The sequence below is a fragment of the Falco punctatus genome (assembly GCF_963210335.1).
Source record: "Falco punctatus genome assembly, chromosome: 5".
NCBI lineage: Eukaryota > Metazoa > Chordata > Aves > Falconiformes > Falconidae > Falco > Falco punctatus.
In genome coordinates, this window is record NC_137584.1 from 46422561 (window position 1) to 46440453 (window position 17893).

The window sequence follows — 17893 nt, forward strand, 5'->3', positions numbered from 1 at the left end:
TAAACAGGAGGCCATAAGTAATATTTCTCTTTTAAGGACTCTTTTTCTCATCTTTCTTCTGCATGCCTAACGTGCACTTATTTTATGTCTCAGTTCTGCCTATTACAAAAATAAATGTAGGTGATACTTTCTTTACCCGATTAAGTTGAGGCTGTGACAGTAAGAAATTGTTTAGGAATCTTCAGATGCTGGGGCACCAGAATCCGAGCTGATACATGGGCCTTAGCCCACCTGGTGGCTTCAGGTATCTGTTTTTTGAAGTTTTTGGATGATAAAAGTGTGTTCTTTGTGGGAAGGCTTGGCAGAGGAAGAAGTTAAACTACAGATTTGCAACAATAATCTTGGGGTGGTGAGCCTAGTCTGAATAGTTTTCAGGAAAGAGTTCAGAAGTGAAGGAAGATAAACTTTAGTTTTTCTTCTTCACCCTCTTCTGGACTTACCTTGCATTGAGCAGATACCAGATAATATTATTATGAGATGGAATAGGTATTTCTTGCTCTTCATCTTTTTCACAGATCTAAATCCAATGAAAATTTTTATATTTACTTCTTAATAAAGAAAGGAGGAACCAGAGTAAGGTATTAAAAATATGATTTAAAAAACTTTCTGAAAGAGATATTTACTAGGTCATTTGTGTCAACAGTAATGTCTTGATACCAGCAAAGCTTATCAACATATTAGTGAAATAGAAATGATTCTATTAATTATGTAAAAAAAAAGTAGTAATTGTAGAGCTGGTTTTGTCTCACATTAAAACATTTCCCCTTCACAGTAGTTTTCCCCTGAAATAGTGAAAGGCTTAATGCATCCGTTTTTATGAATTGATTGAGTGGTTGTCATCTATAACAGCTACATTTGTTGCTCAAGAGGAGCAAAATGAAACTAGCAGACAGCAGGGAAGGCAGAAGCAAATTAGATTTTAAAAATCTACGTCAGTTCTGATCTCATTTGCACTTTGCAATACAGTTGTCAAAATCTGTTTCTTAATAAGTAAAGGAGCACAGCCTGACTTTAGAATATGCATTGCTTGAACAAGATTTGTTCTGCTTTTCTGCTTCACAGACCTCCTCTTTCTTAGAAGCAAACTTTTTCAGAAAACAGGGGGCAGAAATGGAAGCACCATGACAGTGGGGAAGGGCCCTGCTGGCAGAGGAAAGCTCATCCCTTCCAGAGTCGTGTCACAGAAACCCCATATTTCTTAGTGTTGGGATGGCAAGGGATGACAATAAAACATGTGTTTTCCAGGGGCATAGTAGTTGCCTTAAACGGTTTCAGGCCATCTCTGCCAGCTGCTGTATGTTTGCTTCCAGTATATGGTTAGGTCTCAGTAATATTTTTGTTTAACTCAAATAATGAAAAAAAACCTTGTGTGAAACTGTTTCTACACGTGAAGATTTGTAGTGCTGGGAATAAAAATCATCATCTGGACTTCATTAAGATTTTCCTGGCAAGTAATAAATGCTGAAACATGTTTTGGTTAAGTATCTTCAATAGCTGCAAAGGTAAGTGAGTTAAAAGCAGCTAGCATTATAGAAATAGGTCTACATGGTCTCTTAAAGTTTCTACTGTTTTTTCCAGCCCTCAGCAAATGGTGGTGCTAGTACCTTATTTTTCATTCACTGTGTTTCCTCATTTCATGGTCATATCAGCCTCTTGGTGACTGCCAATGAGCAGATCCCATCATAGCTGAAAATTCAGGAACATGTGCAAAGAAGCCACCCAAATGGGCAAGAAATTTGAATATTCTCTCTCCTGGCTTTTTGCTTTAAAATGAGAAGACTGCAGGTATGAATCTGTCAAAGTAGGTAATTAATTTTTTTGTTTCTGTTTTGATTCACATCTGCTGTGACTTAATTGCATGTCTATATTTATATGTACAGAAAGTAAATGTACGTTTTTTCTGTGCTGCACCAATTGTGCATTTGTGTTCTAGACTATGAGAGCAGGACTCTCTCAGTCTGCTTTTGGGAGAATTGGCTTCTGGAGCAATAATCAGGAAGATGTAGGGTTCCCTTTTCCCAAAGCAGCAATGACAGTTTATTTACTGTACTCCAAGCAGAATACATTGTGTACAGCTCCTTGTGAAGTTCCATGTTGCAGAAATGCAGAAATACCCATTGGCATCAAAATAGTCTTTTACATTGTGCACTGGGTTGGGGAAGTACCGATGAGATAACTTTGCCCTTAGTAATACATAATAACTATTGTCTACATTCAAAGTGTGTTTATTGAGTACATCAGAAAATGGTTTGGAGAATTTTCCAGAAATTACTGATGGCTTAGAACATTTAATGTAGCAGCAAGTGTGCAACTACTGTTAATTTCACCCATTAAAAATTACAAGCTGGAAAAGCCGTTATGAGTTGTTTTGAGAGGTTTGTGTTTTATCATCAGCTTGAAATTGTGTTTCTGGCTGTTAGTCACTGGGCTGCCAAAATTCAAGTGGCTTGAAGTGTGGGAGCTACTGGATCTGCAGGGCAATAACGGGAAGGAGGTTATTTTATGGCTGATCTCCCTGCATATGTAGTGTGTTTCCCTGTGATAAAGTGGTTATATCAGCCCCACCTATTATTAAAGTTGTCTGACACTTCCCATTACAGACTCTTTTCAGATGCTTATAATGTAGTCAAACTATAACTGTCTGAGTTGAAATCTGACTTCTCCTTTTGCTGGGCTGCATGACTGATGCAGGTCTTTGGGGAAAATTCTAGCTGAAATGCTTCGTGTAGAACTAAATCAAAATTATTCCCTTGATTTTTTTTTTTTTTAAATAAGAATAGAGAAGTTGTTTTGCACAGTGAAGATAATCTCTTCTTTGTGGAACTCTAAATGTAGCTGTGGGATCTTTGATCTGCAGGTCATTGTTTCATGATCTCATTAGTGAGAGGAGAGTCAGCGTAGGCTTTGTATTAATGTAGAAAATGTGGACCCTAATGGATTTTTCACGTATGCTGTGGGCTGCCAAAGGTATTTTCAAGTCCTGCTTGGCCCTCATTAAAGGAAACTTTCTTGCCTGAGTGCATCTGCGCTTTCTGAGTGGAGACTTGACTTGGAAGAGAAGTGGCCATTGGCTAAAGTACAGCTTTTATCTCTGTGAAATCAGCCTAAATCTGGCAAAGCTGTAAGCTGCTTAAAGAACACATCATTCAAAAACGCTCGTGCTTGCTAGATGTTTTCAGCCTTATTCCCTAAAGTTTATCTCTGCATGCCTAGGCTGGGACGGTGCAGGGCTGAGAAGACATCTCCTGTCACTGAATTCCTGGGGTGCTGCTGGCTGTGCTGGCTCTGGACATCACTATGGCCAGGGGCTCTTTTCCTTCATTGGCTGTGCTTAATAAAATTATAATATAAAATTATGAAATTGAAAATAATAACAGAGGAGAGCCTGACCTTGGCCAAGGGACCAAGGCGAGAGACTGCAAGGAGGGATTTAGTTGTAGAAGACCATGAAATACAGGGACTGGAGGCTTGTGGGGCAGTGGGAACTGGGTATAGGGGTTACTCTGCTGGGTAAAAAGCCCCAGGATTTAGGAGTTGGAATCAGCTGGATAGAGATTAGGGTAAGGAATGAGGAAGGGAGTGAAGGCATAGATAGACAGAGGCTATTTTACAAAGTATGAACAGAAGAAATGGGGCCAGTGAGCCATATAGCCTAAGCAGGTATTTCTTGCAGGAGAGACTGGGAAGGTAAAAATTTTTTTCCACTCGAGTGTCTATGAGAAGATGAATTCTGATTAGAAGGCGAAGCAGTAAGTCCAAAACTGTCTAAGAAAGGCAAAATGGGAAGAGTTATGTTGAGGATGGACCAGTCTAGGAAAGTCTGTAATAGAAGGGACAGCAGATGGCTTTGTGGTGGATTTGTAGTTTTTAGTTCTTCACATGAATTGAGGGTGTCAGAACGCAGCACATAATTGAAGTTTTGCACAAGGAAGTGTAATAGTTTTTCAAACCAAAAAACCTATACACAACATCTATTTTAAATGCATTAGCAATTCTGCAGCATCAGAAACTCATTCTGAGTAGATTGCAGAGATAAAATATCCCATGCAGCCTTAATTTTGGTCTTGTTTGTTTGCACCCTGAAAATAATAATAAAAAAACCTCTTTGCCTAACACATGCACAAAATAGGAGATTGAATACTCTGTGGGAGGTCATGTCACAGTCCTTTTAATGTTATTGTAAGGCCAACAGCAAAGGATTTTAATAAATACATCGCACTGGCTGGTACTTTCACTAGAGAATTATCAAAGAGGGCACTTATTTAAAACAAGTGGAGGGGAGAAGGTGACAAAAAGCTGCTTGTTCTAACCTAAATAGTATGCCAGATTTTAGAACAAATTATGAAAGAAATAATTTTAAAAACTGAACTGTTCAGTTGGAATTAAGAGGAAAATGAAATTGATGTTAAGATGTATCCAGCAAAGTAGCAATGAAAATGTACAAATGGAAACAATGAAGGCAACTGGTTTCAGCTTTTATGTTTCTTTACTTCAAATGCCTGATTTTGCAACTCCCATAATGTTCTTTTAATTCTTGTGTTGGAGGAAATTAGTTGGTTTTCTTCTCAAGACAGTCCATTAATGTTATAGTATACATGTGGAGTGGATGACAGTGGATCAGCACTCAAGAGTGAAACTGGCAGTCACTCAGCTTTTCCTGTAGGATACTGCCTAAAGGTGTGTAAAAGCTCTGTATAGCTACCATGTCAATTTGAATTACTACCATGATGTCTGCTGAATACTTTTTTAACCACAAGACTGGTATTTAATTACAACCCACTAAAATATGGTGCTTTCCTCAGCCCCCACCCCTCTACCTTCCCCCAGTACTGACAGGTGTGCATATAGTTTTGTTTTACTTCTTGATTCTGTTATGAAGAATGAAACGTTTTCTGTTACCTAATTTTTCACAAGTGTTTACCTCTATTCTTATTATTTCTTACTAGGTGGTTTGCATCTGTTTCTCTTAGAAGATTTTGCCTGCTTAATGAGCAGAAGACAAGCTCACTGGTAGAACAAAACCCTCATGTATTATAATATTCTTTACCTGACACTGGCAGCTTGCACTCGAAGGGGAAGGTTTATGCTTTTAAGTTAAAACACCCAGCTTAGGTGCCTATTAGGAATGGTCTCTGGTTGTCCGCTCAATGGAAAGGGTTTAGTTTGTAGTTTAGGACCCACCTCTTTCACTAATTATATAGGAAGCTAAAATGAGACATACATATCAAGAATAAAGTTACATTGTCAAATTAAAGTTCAGCAGCGTGTTACCTTTTGGTAGTCATCTGTTACTGTCTAGTGAGACAGTCTTGTTCACACTTACCACTGCAGAGCTGTCATGAGAAGGCCTTTAATGATGAGCCTTGTTTTCATTAGATGCAGCAGCCAGTGTTCATATATTTCTGCTTGTGAAATCAAATTCTGCCACAAGCAAATCAAGGGTGTGTGATTTAATAATTTATGAAGTGAAACGGTTATAATTTTGGAGAAAATGCTGAAGCTTGAGTTCCCATTCGGTCACATTAATTGTAATGGTAAGCAGAGAGAAACAACAACTCCCAAATATGTTTTAATTAGAACAAAGTTGTGACTATGCCTATTCCTAAGAGCAAATTCTGTTTGCACTGTGCTGAGAACCCCTTGATGCACTTAGCAATTTGGAAATTTTGAATTCAGAATAAAAGCTTCAATTATGTTATTTTTGCACTTTGTGTGCCTTAAATAGAATCAGCAAAAAATGAATAGGCAAGATTTAATTTTTTTCAAACCAAGTAACATACAAATAAAACCATATGATGACAAACAATAGCTCTTGTGTCCTATTCCTGCTATTTGCAGGTCCATATAATGGTCCTTTGGCTAGCTAACAAAACTCATAAAATGCTTTTAGGCAGCTGTGTCCCATTAAAGCCACATGTTACATCAATAGGAAACCATAGAAGTGCAGAGTTGACAGGGATTTTACTTACTTATCTCCATAGACTGGGAAAGGATCAAGCATACCATCCTGGAAGATATTATGAGCCCTCAGGGAAGGAGATTCCACATCTCTTTAGACAGACTATTTTGGCACTTCCCTTCTCTGACTATTAGACAGCTCTTTGTAATATCCAGTCCAAGTTATTTTGCAAATTTTCTTTCTCATGGTGGACATGGTAAACTATTGATTACTGTCCTTTAATAGTGCTCTATTACTTATTGCAAGATTTTTCTCATATCTGTTCCCAGCCTCCACTTCTTCAGAGAAAAGAAACCCAATTAGTAGTCTTTTTTATCTTTTCATCACCTTTTCTGTTCAAGTTCTCTAATACTGTTACAGTCCCCCGGATTCTGATCTTTTAACGCTTTTCTTGAAATTGGATGACATTAATTCTTCATCTGAGGATCCATCAGTGACAAATACAGCAAATTAATGGCTTCTATGCATATATGGGATGCTTTGACTGCCTAGCCAAATATTCTGTCTTGTGTTTGTGCATTTGATCTGATTATATTCTATAACTTAGTACTTCATAGTTAAGTTTTCCATAATGTAAAAATAATATAGAACATAGACATGAATATCTGCCTCTTGGCTATGGTCAAAGTAAAAGGAACTGTAGAACACGGATACAGGTCTGACTTAAAAGAGTTATCTTTTCTTAACAGTATTTTTGTTAAAAACCTGAATTATACACCTGCGGGAAGGAACTTTGTTAGCAGTGTCTCTTAAGAGTCAAAAGTTTCTCAGTTTTCTTCATGCTTGGAGATAAAATGGGGAACAGTTAGGCTAAGACTCATCAGCCTGAAAATAGATTAATTGTGGGGTATTGGCTAGAAAACTGCAAAGTTGTGAGTGGCATTGACTATCATTCTTTCAGTACACGAAATCTAACAGAAACCAGGTTCAAAACAGAGAATTTTTTTTTAATTATTTTTTATTCTTTTTTAATGTAGCAGGTGATAGACTTTGGAAGTTCCTGTCCAAGTATGTTCTGGAAAATTCACACATGTGATAGTTGACATATATTCAAGGGCAAATTGATAAGTATGTGGAAAAGATTATATACATGCTTAGTAAGTGGGTAAACCAAGGTCAGTAAATGGATAAACCAGATCCATTTCAGGAAATACTGTGAGATGGGAATGGCTAGAGGGTAGTAATGTACTCAGAAGTGTCATATGTAATTGTTCGCTGAGCATCTGCTTCTCATCAGTGCTGGAGATGAGACACTAGAAGAAATGGACCCTCTGTCTGAACCAATGAACCAATTTCAATGCTGTCATGCTACCAGAAACCAAGGCAGTTTCCTAACAGCATTGCCTTTTCACCAGAAGTTCGAAAGCAAATTTTCTTTTTCCCCCACCCCCACTCAAGGGGAGAAATACTATCTGCCTTCCAGTGGCACCTCTGTACATTATTTCACCAGGCTGTCTTTTAACCTTCTTTCAGGAACTATTCCAGTGTGAAAGTATTTGGGCAAACTGGGTGGCCCAGAATGAAATGAAATGTATTAAATACCATTATGATTTAGTGGATCAGGAAAGAAAACGGTCCCTCCTTCAGTAAGTGTTAGTATTGCAGTTTAAGAGGTAACAAGAAGCATACGCTAAAAATTAAAAGAAGCCGAAGAGAATAAACCCAAAACATATCAGTTTATTCTGTGCAAGCTTCATTCAAACAAAGGACAGCATTTCAGTTAGGTGTAACTGTGATATAGATATCATATGTGTAGGTCCTAATCTGTTCTCCCAAATTTTCTCTGCAAAATGCAGATAGAATGACAGAGGAAAGGACGGGAAAGAAAGGAAGGCAAGGGAAAGAAGATTCTGTTTGAATTGGAAAACGCAGAAAGTTTCAAAAATGAAAAGAAAAATGTTTCCTTATTCACTAGTTAAGATCCTTTATAATCTGACAAGTGGCTGTGTCTTCGTGTATAAATCACTTGTTGATAAGTGAAAAAATATTAAGATAAACTCTCTAAACGAAGGCTGGAATTGAAACTAGCTTCTAAAATAAACTCACAACCCTCCCTTTACCTAGCAATTCATGTCTGGATGGTGTACCAGTGGAAGACATCAAATTTGCAGTGAGGTCAATGGCATGCAGCATTACCAAAAAGAGACATCTGTGTTTCAGACCTTGGAAAGGAGATAGCACTTTAAAGCATTTGTCTGTGCTCGTTAAGCTTGTTCATGGGTATGGAGGAGTTGCATACAAAGATTCTTTAAAAAAATCCAGAGAAAGTAATTTTTTTGTCAGTGAAAACTCAGAGAGGGCAGTAAATCGTTCAAAGGAGCAGCCTGTTTTTTTTCTATCTGGCATAAAGGACTGACAGATTGGGCCTGCTGTACAGCACAAGGTAGAATATTCAGACAGAATTCATGGAAAAAAGTATATTTTTAAATTCAGGACAGAAGACAGAGCTCTGGATGGCTATTCCTCGGCAGTGAGATAAGAGAAAGATTGTTGGTGGTTATATGGAGGTTGTGGGAGATTTCAAATCTGGAACTTGAGGTCCTAGAAATAGCAAAGCTGCTCGCATCAGTGCAATTTACATTTTAATCCTGCCTATAACTGAATTCAAAGTATTTAATATCATAATAAAAAGTTGTTCCTAGGCCACTGTTTGATTGAGGATTAATTAGATTGTAGTCCTCTTTTGAACAAAACAAAACAAAAAGTTAAGAGATGAAAAGCTGTTTCAGAAGGTTTCAAGTATCTTCAGGCATATTTTCCATAGTTTTGATTATTTTTAAGTGTCTGACTTGCTCAAGAGTTGGAAATCCCAAGATATTGGTTGATGACTGCTTTGGAAGACTTCTTCAGAGTCAGGAATATTTCATTAATTGATAAGGATTATTACTACATTATGCTTCTTTTCATTATGTTAAATATATTTTCTTCTTCCTTGATACCTTTTAAGCTTCTGAACACCACTGAAGTGCTCTTAAACATCACTTAGTCAATATAGATTATGTGATTGTTTATATCTTTCCTTGTAGGTCACCCATGCTAGCACCTTTTTTTTTTTCTTTTTCCTTTTTTCTTCTTTCTTTTTTTTTATTTTTCTTTTTTATTTTGTCTTTTTTCTTCTATTATTTTTTTTCTCTCCAGTGGGGACTTTTCCTTGTCAACATCTTTATGGCAAAAAGTTCCCCCAAATTCATATAATATCCCAAAGCCCTTAAGAGAATACTGTCCCATTGCAGATGTCTGCACTATAATGTGGTATTTCTTTGGTTTGTTGCTACATCCTACAAGAGATTGAACCCTTCCCCCTACAAGCTCAAAGTTCATCAGAGGAACAATGCTTGACCTGAACAGAAGGCATCTCAGACCACGCAGTGAAAGCATCTCTTTGCTATCTGCTTCTTGATTTAGCAGTCTTGGGTTAGCTAAATTCTTATAGGCATCGCAGTAGCATGGACATTCAGTGAACATTATTCAGCTGGTCCAAAAGACGTACTCTCAACAAGGTATTCCCATTATGCCCCAGTGGCCAGTTCCTCCCTCCTCCCATCCCTCCGTGTGCCAGGGCACCCTGTGCAGGGTGCAGCCAATGCTGTCAGGTACATACTGACCCCTCTAGAGGTAGCATAGGATGCTCTCCTGGTTTTCTTTTTCTTTTTTCTTTTCCTCTTCTGTTTTTTTTTTTTTTTTTTTTTTTTTTTTTTTTTTTTTTTTTTTTTTTTTACCGGGAACATTGACAGAGTTTGTGGTGAGCAGGTGGTAACCATGGATAAGCTGGGCTGAATCATCTTTAAACCAAAAGCAAATGGAAGGTGACTGGAGAATTCAAGATGTTTTTGCCATCAAGAGGTTAGTGCATGGCTCACAGATCCAAGGAGGAGCACCACTATGCAGCAGGAAAACTGCACTGTGCAATTGAGCTATGTCCATTCACACAGGGTTTAAAGAAAAATATTTCTTTTATAAGCTTGCAAGGGCATTAATGCAATAATTAAACAAGTATGCTGTCTTCTCAGTCTTGTGGATGTTAAGTAAAATGTCTTAAAACTGACCCTATTATAGATTGCATTCTCTGTTCTTTCCAAATGTTAACTGGTCATAGCAGTGTAACTGTAGATAACTTATTTCACTGAATTTGGCAATGTTGCTATCCAGGTCAGCTGCAATTAATTTTTAAGTTATGATTTTTATAATATATCAAATGCCTTTCTTACTGTCACTCCTTTCACTGATTTTATAATTGTTTTTTTGGAAAGAGTCAGGGATTTCTGGCAAGCTTTTTCTCTTATAATTTTAATGCTGTTTGATTCACATAAAGCTATTGCTAGCCAGTAAATATTTTTTTACTGTTTGTTCCATTTGTTGTTTAATGATAAAGATAAATTTACAAGAAGTTTACCAGAAATACTCCTTGCTTTTCTCCTTTCTTTGGAAGGAGTACTTTTCTTCTTTTTATCCTTCCTTTCAGTATCTCCCTAGATATTAATAACTTTTTGAGAAGACTGGAAGCTCTTCTCTACAGGATAATTCTCAGAATTTGCTGTGGGGTTCATTGCCTGGACTCATGTACAGATGTTATAAAATTTCCACTTACCTCCTACTTTCCAGCAGATCTTTCTTTCTAATTATACAACCAGAGAACTGAAGAGTCTGTAATCTTGGAAAAAAGTGATCCTGTGCCCTTGGGGAAGCTGAGATCCAGTGTGTTTTAGAATCAATTATTGCAGTCTCAGCTGCTTTGCTGGGTGCTGGGTAGAGGGTCATCATCACTGAGCTTGTAGCTAAAAGTACAGAAGCCTATGGTGTGTGTTCACGCTGTTCAGACGTGGTGAGTTGGAGAGCAAGCTTGGCCACAGTAGTGCACTCTTTATTACGAGGTGCTTAAGTATGGCTGGTGACACAAATTATGCAGAGTGACTTGAACCTTTTCACAGTTGTTATTTTATGGAATAAAGCACTCTCATCAACTGCAGTTGACCTACATTGCTAGATACTTTGCCATGGTTTTCAACAAGTGAGAAGTATTAACATCTGTGTACAATGACCAGTCTTTAAATTCTCTGCAAATATTGTCCTCTGAGATTTTACTTCCCCATCCCTGATGAATAGGTATGATCAGGTCACTTCTGTGTGCACAGATCACTCTGGAAATTTTCCGAGAAATGCCAAGAAGTGCCAAGTGTCTTTTGGAACGGTTCTGCTGCTACATTAGCAAGCCAAAGATTGCTTTGGCTGGCTCAAACAGTGCCCTAGGGTACAATCTATCAAGTGTTTATCTCTAATAGTTGGTGTTTAACATTATCCTCAATGACTAATGGATTCGAAAATTCTTTGTTGTTACCAGTTACGCAAGCACATCATTCTGCTTTTTCTCCTAAGCTGTTCTTTTCTTCCTAATTATCAATTTTATCATCTCCAACTACATTTGGAAAGCAAACCAAAAAATGTCCTTAAATCTGGCAAAAATCCACAGATTTTCCCCTGAATTCTTCAACTTTTTTTAGCATTTCTCTGCACTTTACCCTCCACGCAATTAATTCTTTCCTCACTGTCACTATTTTCTAGTGCTCCTGGGAGGAGTGGAAGGAAGGGGAGGAGCAAAGAACAAGCACTGATATATTTATTTTATTTTTCCCCCCTATTTCAGCTCTTTCTCCTTTCAGCTTAATCTAAAATCCTGGCACACTTCTCACAGATGTTCGACCATTAGCTTAAAGTAAACAGAATTCTTGTCATCCTTTTCATTCTTCTTCTTTTTCCTCTTCCTGTTCCCTGCACCATCCATACTTTTTTGGTCTTTTGACCACAGTGCAGAAAACTCTTATCCTTCATGTTGCTTAAGCCTGAGTATCAGCTTTGGTTTGGACATCCCTGCTGATGTTCAGCCTAAGTCTGAACCACTACTCGATATTACATACTTTAACTAAAATTAAATTAAAATTAATAAAAAGTAATTAAGTAAATTTAAATTAATATCTAATCTTATCCAGGCTCTTATACTAGACAGTAGTGCATACTTATTAGATTTTCAAGCAGATGATTTGTGTTTTCTCTCCAATGAAGGCATCTCTCCCATGCAGGAGGAGTTCCTTGTTCCCAGTGAAATCCAGAACACTCTGCTACAGAGCTTTGGGATCTGCCTTGAAATGCTCTCTCCTCTGGGACTTAACTCAAATGCACAGCACAGCAAACACTGACTCGCTGTCTATGTGGTCCAGGCATAAGAAGATAAAGCTTCTCGTGGGCATCATTGGTGCAAAGGAGCTGGGCTGTCTGCCTTGACAAGGGGGCAGGATCGTAGCATCGCTTAGACTGGAAAAAAGTCCAGCCATTAACCTAACACTGCCAAGTCCACCACTAAACCGTGCCCCTAAGTGACACATCTGCAGGTCTTTTAAATACTTCCAGGGATGGTGACTCAACCACTTCCCTGGGCAGCCTGTTCCAATGCTTGACAGCTCTTCCACTGAAGACATTTTCCTAATATCCAATCTAAACCTCCCCTGGTGCAAATCGAGGCCATTTCCTCTTGTCCCATCACTTGTTACTCAGGAGAAGAGACCAACACCCACCTCACTACAACCTCCTTCCAGGTAGCTGTAGAGACCAATACAGTCCCCCATAAGCATCCTTTTCTCCAGGCTAAACACCCCCAACTCCCTCAGCCGCTCCCCATCAGACTTGTGCTCCAGACCCTTCCCCAGCTCCGTTGCCCGTCTCTGGACACGCTCCAGCACCTCAGTGTCTGCCTTGCAGTGAGGGCCCCAACCTGAACACAGGGTTCCAGGTGCGGCCTCACCGGTGCCGGGTACAGGGGGGCGATCACTGCCCTCGTCCTGCTGGCCACACTGCTTCTGACACCAGCCAGGACGCCGTTGGCCGCCTTGGCCACCTGGGCACACTGCTGGCTCATGTTCATGGCTGTCACCCAGCACCCCCAGGCCCTTTCCCACCAGGCCCTTTCCAGCCGCTGTGCCCCAGCCTGTAGCGCTGTGTGGGGCTGGTGTGACCCAGGTGCAGGACCCGGCACTGAGCCCTGTTGAACCTCATGCAGTTGGCTGGGCCCATCCAGCCCGTCCAGGTCCCTCTGCAGAGCCCTCCTGCCCTCAAGCAGATCAACATTCCTGCCCAACTTGATGTCATCTGCAAACTTAGTGAGGGTGTGCTCAATTCCCTTGTGCAGATCATGGATAAAGATATTAAATAGAACTGACCCCAATACCGAGCCCTGAGGAACACCACTTGTGACCAGCTGCCAACATGATTTAACTCCGATCACCACCACTCTTTGGGCTCAACCACCCAGCCAGCTTTTAACCCAGCACAGAGCGCACCCATCCAAGCCATGAGCAGCCAGTTTCTCCAGGAGACTGCTGTGGTCAATGGTGTCAGAGGCTTTACTAAAGTGTATGTAGAGAAATCACAGCCTTTCCCTCATCGACTAAGTGGGTCACCTTGTCACAGAAGGAGATCAGGTTAGTCGGGAGGACCTGCCTTTTACAAGCCTGTGCTGACTGGTCCTGATCAGCTGGTTGTTCTGTATGTGCCCTGTGATGGCACTCAAGATGATCTGCTCCATAATGATTCCAGACAAGCCAGGAATGGCCTTTGCCTTCAGTAATGCTGGGGGTAAGGGGAGGCAGGGAGCTGGGAGTATTTAGGAATGCTGGTCAGGGGGAGCGGGCAGCTGGAGGCAGAGGACAAGGGGTTACTGGGTGTGCTTTGCCCTCTCTTGGGTGGGGAGGGAGGCAGCTCAGGACAGGAGAGCTGTGCCATGAGCGAAGACTGACCAGTTCTTCAGACTGCTGATTCTGGAGAAAAATTGAGCCAGGGTATGGGCTGGAAGGAAACAAAAAGTGTGGGAAAGGTTAGGAAGAGGAAAGCAGGTGGCTGAGGGGCTTAAGGAGTGTGATTTGGGAATGAGTTTGCGATGGGATGTGGAGGGACTTGAAGGAGGGTAGGACTTGTGACAAGTGGCAGACGTGGAGACTGCTCTGTGGTGAGCTACCTCAGACTTCTGTTGTGGGTTACACAATATGGGAACTCTGTTAATTAAAAAATGGGCAGCGTCATCTGATTACATTATGTTTCTCTTTTGTTTAACATGAGCTTCTGTTCTTCACAAATGCAGAGATTAGTTAGAAAATTTTGCCGAAAAAGTAAAAAAAAGTGAAAATAAGTTAAGAACCCCCAAAAAACCTCAAACCTGGGACATACTTTTTTTGAAATAAGACATGACTTTTGGCTATTTAGGATTTGTAGCCATGTGGAATGACAATTCTGGGGGAAAAAACGCCCAAAGATTGGGAACATGGAAGAATGAGGAATTCGTTTTCAGGTAAGAAATATGCTTGAAGGGAAGGAAACAGGGCATAGGGGCAGAATTACGTCATCTAACTGTGCCTGCCGAGTTGCACGCACCTTGCTCTTGGTTTAGCTTTTTGGCCTGTCTGACATAAGCTATGGTAGTCTTGGAGAACAAGCCTGTTACTACTACGCTAATTAAGATTTCAAAAGCAGTATTTCTGAATTCTGTATGAGTTAGATCATAAGGCTGGGCAGCTTGTTGATCTGTAGAGTAACAGTTTGTCTAAATAAGTCAGTCGTGAGCTCTGAGTTTATGTCCCAGTAACTGTAGCCTGCCTGAACTCTATACCTCACTTTTACCTGTAAGGTCACACTTAAAAAAAGCAACAAACCAAAACCAAAAAAAAAACCCCAAACCAAAAACATTAGGGCTTACTTAGCAGTTCCCTTTTTTCCCAGTTTTCCTGTGAGTTTAATTTTTAGGCCTTTACTATCTTTTAGGTAGAATTTAGCCATAGATTTCAGTGCAGACTTGCAAGGGCAGAAGTGAATCACACTGCTTGGTTTGCCTGTGCCAGAGCCCTGCAAGAGCAAGGCAGCTGCCAACACCACCCACCCACCCATGAGGGAAGGAATACCTGAGTGGGCAGAGGCTACTGCTGGAGGAAGGTCTTGCAGTTAGTGCTGACCAAGATCACCTGGTTATTTTGGGCAGCTGAGGAGCAGCAAGGCTGGTAATTTAGGGCTCTGCATCAGCCTCTCTTTTTGCCTTATCCTTTCCTTAACCCTCCATCTCCCTGCATTCTGCCCGCACAGTTATCCTCCCTCTTGCAGAGCACTCATCTGTTTCTGAGAAGGCTTTGGACAATTTTGTTACAGGGTTAGGGTTGAGAAACAGATAACTGAATTTGACAAAAAAAGATTGAAATGAAAGGGTAATGTTATGGTTCAAATGGCACACCATCAAAAGATTCGCTACCTCTGATAGAGTCCTACGTAAAGATAAGTGTGTCAGGGTTGCTGTTGATTGAGTAAATTTGCCTGAACTGTGCTTCATTGGATCCATTTATCACTCAGCAGCCCGGTGGGATTGCTGCAAGGACAGAGATGTGTAACAAACTCAGAGCAAGGTGGCTGTTATGTTCATGTAGTGTGAATTAACCTATTAGTATTTAATAAGGTTAATACACTCCCCCCCCCCCCCCCCCCCTTCAATTCACTTTCATTTCATACACAAAGATACAAATGAAGAAAAAGGATTTTTTCTTTTCTGTCAGCAGTGACTACTTAGAGTACAAGATTCAAGGAATATTCTTGGCTTGCATATTCTTGCATATTAAAGAAGCATGCATTGCTTTGTTGCAGTGACGGCTTCCTACCACTTAAAGAGTGCAATCCCAGAAATTTAGAAGTCAGTTTGCATGTCCTTGTAAATTTGTTATGTTCCTTTTTATTTTTTGGTTTTTTGGTTAATATTTTCATGGAATCTGAAAATGAAAAGATTGTAATTTTTTTTTTTTCAAAAAAAGAGCAATAGTAAACATAAAGGCAGTTCCTTTTCTTTTATCCTTTTTTATATATAAAGAGGTGTCAGATTTTCTCCCCCATTGTTAATAGGAAAAAATGGTTTTAAGATGTATTAAAGTATAGAGTGTTTTTAAGGATAAATTTGCTGGTGGTTTCTGCCAAATGGTTCTGCAAAGCAGGACTGAGACCAGGACAGGAGAACCTCCTTTCATTTATCTTTCTTGTTTCTCTGTTAGGTTTGGGCTTTTTTTGTAGATTTTCTCAAGAGTGTGCTTTGTGAAAATACAGCATGTTAAGCTAGAGCTAAGAGGAAAGTCCTTGGGTTGCTGTTCTTTTTCCTCAAATAACCTTTCCCAAAGACATACATGCATTGTGCTTATGGTTTACAGAAGCTGCATCTGGCTCAGGAAGCCTCCACAGATGAAAATAGCTGGAGGTTGGCCAAGTATGGGGGGATGTCATGGGTGCTTACCTGTTCCTGCTCTTTCCTAGATGTCTGCTTACAGGTGGCGTCGGAGACTTGCTACTGGGTAGTTGTCTGATCCAGTACAGCCTGCCCTGGCTACTGTCTGATAGCCTTTATTTCTCTGAATATGGAGGACAAGGTTTGCTCTCCATCACTCCTTCTAGAGGTGACTCACACGTGAGGGCTTCTCAGGAGCCCTGCCTGGTGAGGAGGAGACATCCCTGGTGTCCAATTGGAAACTCACTTTCTTGGGAACCAGGCACTAAGGTGCGTGTGCATGTGAGGCTCAGCTGTTGGCAATTAATTTTGTCTGATCTTCAAAGGGAAAATGAATTTAATACCTTCAGTCTATCAAAAGGAAGAGTGTGAGAGAAGCATTTCATGGCATCACCTGACTGCTAGTATACTGGTCAAATCTAAGCATTACAAATAGGGTTTGGTTCAAGCAATGAGAGCTTACTCTTAGGATTTTATTCCACAGTCTTCAACTGGCTACAGGGAAACTTGATGTCTTGTGCTTTCAGTTTTGCTCATCTGTGTCCCAAAGGTTTAGATATTGTTTGATATCTAGGGCGCAGAGAGCTGGGCCTGTGGAAGCTACAGGTGGAGACTCAGAGCTTTGCTGATGTTCATGGTTGCCTGTGCTAGCAAACGGATGTGGTGCAGCTGAAGCTGGTGATTCTGTCCTGTATGAAAATTCACAAATGTGGATGTTTGCTGGTTTCTGGCTACCTACGTGCATTTGGCTCCTCATCCCACTTAGGAGAAAGGCTGTTGCTTCAGCTCTGTTTCTGGGTGATAGTATTGTATTTCCTCTTTTTGCTCACAGATATCTTTGTATTCATGGACAGGGTGGGGTTTGGTTGTTTGACTCGGCAAGTTACAGGTTAACCTGTGTACTGTGCATGAGTGTGCATCACAGTTCACCCCCTCCTTTTGAAGAGGACATAAGCAACTAGTGAGAGGCAATGATATATCAGCTGGTCAAATTTAAATTCAGGGAGTATGAACGAAGTCTTGGAAGGAGAAAAGGGAGATATCCCTTTTCACTGTTTTCTCAGTTCCTCCATTGAAAACTCAGATACCACATTTTTTTCCATGAATCCTCTAACTGTTCTTTGCCTGCAGACCCTCTCTTATCCTTTAACACTCCACTTCTATAATATAAAAATAATAGGGCTGAAAAGGGTGTGGATCTGAAGTGGAAGTATATGCCCCATGCCAATGGAAGGAGACATGGGTTGCTGTTGAAAGTTCAGCCTCTCAGGAATAGAGGAAGGGTCTGGGTGGGAGAGGTGTCCCTCCTGCTGGGTGTCCTGTCTGCTGCACTCATCCTGCCCTGACTGTAAGGGCAGAAGAGCTGGTAGCAGTACCAGCAATGCTGGGAAAGAAAGAAAAGAGTTTTGGAGACTCCCCATAAGCAGGTAAATAAATGTTTTATAAATTCCTATTATTCTGTGACAATCAAAATCATTAAATCAAAAGTTTTTTTCTGCTAAGTGTTGCAGACTATGCCATGTGTTGGAGGTTGTACTGTGTGTTGGTGTATTTCTATTGGCCAAATGATTTTGGAACCTCAGATGATTGTTCATTTTAAACAGATCCTGTTCTCTAAATATTAATCTTGTAGAGGCTAAGTT

General features: G+C 40.2%; 1 protein-coding gene across 2 annotated transcripts in view; it reads left to right on the forward strand.

The window, feature by feature from the left end:
- Positions 1-17893, forward strand: part of ESR1 (estrogen receptor 1) — a 207075-nt gene continuing 189182 nt past the window's right edge. For both annotated transcript variants that reach the window (XR_013928513.1, XM_080389694.1), the window contains exon 1: positions 1-17893. This exon is cut by the window's right edge and continues 14201 nt beyond it. The gene's annotated coding sequence lies outside the window, so the exon portion shown is untranslated.